Genomic DNA, 2594 nt, shown 5'->3' with positions numbered 1-2594 from the left:
ATGGACTTCGGTGGAGCATGCCCTCAAAATGATCAGTGTTGTCACTAAGTGAATAAATCTAGGGCACAGAAGTATATATGGAATTTGTGGTGAATGTATTTCTCAAACTGTGTCCATACACAAAAGCCACAATATTCCCTAGTCAAATATAGAAGCTATTGCTGGTAAGACTTACAACTATTTTTTAAAAATAGTGTTAAAATAATTAAATTTAATTTTTTCTTACAAAGCTGATGTTGAATATAAAAATATAAAAGGAGGTAAATGTTTTGTTACCTGTTAATGAGCAAATTTTACAAATATGAAAACTTTATGTGAATCAACCTATATGTCCTATGAAGTTTTTGAAACCTTTTTTTGGAGGGGGTAAATGAGTGACCTGATTTTATTTTATTTATTTATTTTTAAGATTTTATTTATTACAGAGAGAGAGAGAGAGAGAGAGAGAGACAAAGAGCACGAGCTGGGTGAGGGGCAGATGGAGAATCAGACTCCAGGATCATGATCTGAGCAGAAGGCAGATGCTTAACTAACTGACTATTATTTATTTTTTTTTTTAAAAGATTTTATTTATTTATTTGACAGACGGAGATCACAAATAGGCTGAGAGGCAGGCAGAGAGAGAGGAGGAAGCAGGATCCCTGCTGAGCAGAGAGCCTGATGTGGGGCTCGATCCCAGGACCCTGGGATCATGACCTGGGCCGAAGGCAGAGGCTTTAACTAACTGAGCCACCCAGGTGCTCCATGAACTACCTGACTTTAATTGCATTTTGTTCCAAATCACTTGAACATCTTTTATTAAAGTTTTGGCATGTTCCACTTGTCGGCTGCGCTGCAGCTGCTGCTCGTGGGTGGCTGGGGCCCAGAAACTCCTGGGCCAGGGTGGTCACAGCCCGGGTTAGGGCCCTGAAGGCCAACTTTTCACACTTTGTAAGAGAGACTGGAGCCAGGAGGGCAGCAGGTCAGCCTCTGTAAAAAAAAAAAAAAAAAAAAAAAAAAAAAATTCAATAATTGGCACACTGCAAAGCTTAAGTTTTTGAAGATTTTAAAAAATTGTAATTACTAAAAATAAAATGTCTGAGTGAGACAATCCTGAAAATTAATACAAAAGCAGAAAAATTGATCTGGAATGCCAGTGTGGGAAACATGTTGTCTAATGGGACTATGAGAACTCAGAATATATAAACCTTAATCCTGAAATTCAATAAAATCTTGAAATACTTCAGCTTTGGGTAATAGTCTTTTAATGGAAACATTATTTTTAATTCAATCATTTATATTTTCTTTCAGAATAGAAATAAAATTGAGAAGACTTATGATTTTACAACATTTGCTGTTTATGAAACATTTACTTTATTTATTAAGGTTTAAAAAATTTCAGTATAGTTGACACACAATGTTACATCAGTTTCAGGTGTATAACACAGGGATTTGACTTCTCTATGCATTATGCTATGTTCTCCACAAGCTACCATCTCTCACCATACAACGTTATTACAATATCATTGACTCTCTTCCTTGTGAATGCTTTTATTCCCATGAGTTACTCATTCCATGCCTGGAAGTCTGTACCTCCCACTCCCCTTCACCCATTTTGCCCATCCCCCAGTTGCTTCCCTTCTGGGCCACCATTTTAAACATGGCAAATAGAAGCATCTTATTTGATGAGTTTGATCCTCTACAAAGTGAAAGTAATTTGGGTGGAAACCCAAAAATAGAAACTTTGAACATTTGAGCTGATATATTTGTACACTTCCTTATAAGGAATTAGAATTAAAAGTCTTCCCTGTTTAGTGGAATTTGGCCTGACCTCACCTGACCACCTGGAGATTTTTCTCAATTAAAAAAAACCAAAAACAAAAACAAAAAAAACACAGTCTAAAAGACGAGTCAATTGGAAATGCCAGTAATTCCAAGTTTATTAAACAAAAATTCAACTTTTAGGATTGCAAGAAACTTTATGGCAAAATTAAAAATAACAGTACTGTCTTAATAAAAACAAATTATTCAAAAAGATATTTGTGACAATTTTGGAGTCTGCTACAGCTAAGAAACTGTTTAAAGTATATAAAGATCTGCCAAGAATAATTAGTCTGCTTATGTTTCTTAATGTTTAGAAAATTAATATAAAGAAGTTTTAAAATTGGGGGCCTAATGTACACAAATATGTGATTTTTTTTTTTTTTTTGGTCCTTCAGAGAGTGTTTTGAAAAGTCTTTTTGAACAGAACTACCTATGAATGTGCGGCACATACACGGAGATCGGAATGATACAGAGAAGATGAGCATGGTCCCTGAACCAGGACGACACAAAAATTCATATAGTGATCCTGTTTTTTTAAGTAGGTGATGGGGATGAAGGAGGACACTCGACGTGATGAGCACAGGGTATTGCATGGAAGTGTTGAAATTAATTTTATGCTGTATGTTAGCTAACTGGAATTAAACCAAAAACTTAAAAAAAGATAAAGAAGAACCTTATTCTTTAGAACCACAAAGGAACAATCTATGAATACAAAAAGCCAACTTTTTAAATCAAGAAGTCACCCATGGGATATTTTCTCTCTTCCTTTCTATTCTGGTATGTCCTCTCCT

General features: G+C 35.2%; 1 pseudogene; it reads left to right on the top strand.

The window, feature by feature from the left end:
- Positions 1-2239: 2239 nt before the first annotated feature.
- On the top strand, positions 2240-2338 carry LOC116600432 (annotated as a pseudogene).
- Positions 2339-2594: the final 256 nt, after the last annotated feature.

This window comes from Mustela erminea, chromosome 9 (genome assembly GCF_009829155.1).
Source record: "Mustela erminea isolate mMusErm1 chromosome 9, mMusErm1.Pri, whole genome shotgun sequence".
Classification (NCBI taxonomy): Eukaryota; Metazoa; Chordata; class Mammalia; order Carnivora; family Mustelidae; genus Mustela; species Mustela erminea.
Note: the sequence above shows the minus strand (reverse complement) of the source record. Positions and strands in the feature narration are given on the sequence as shown.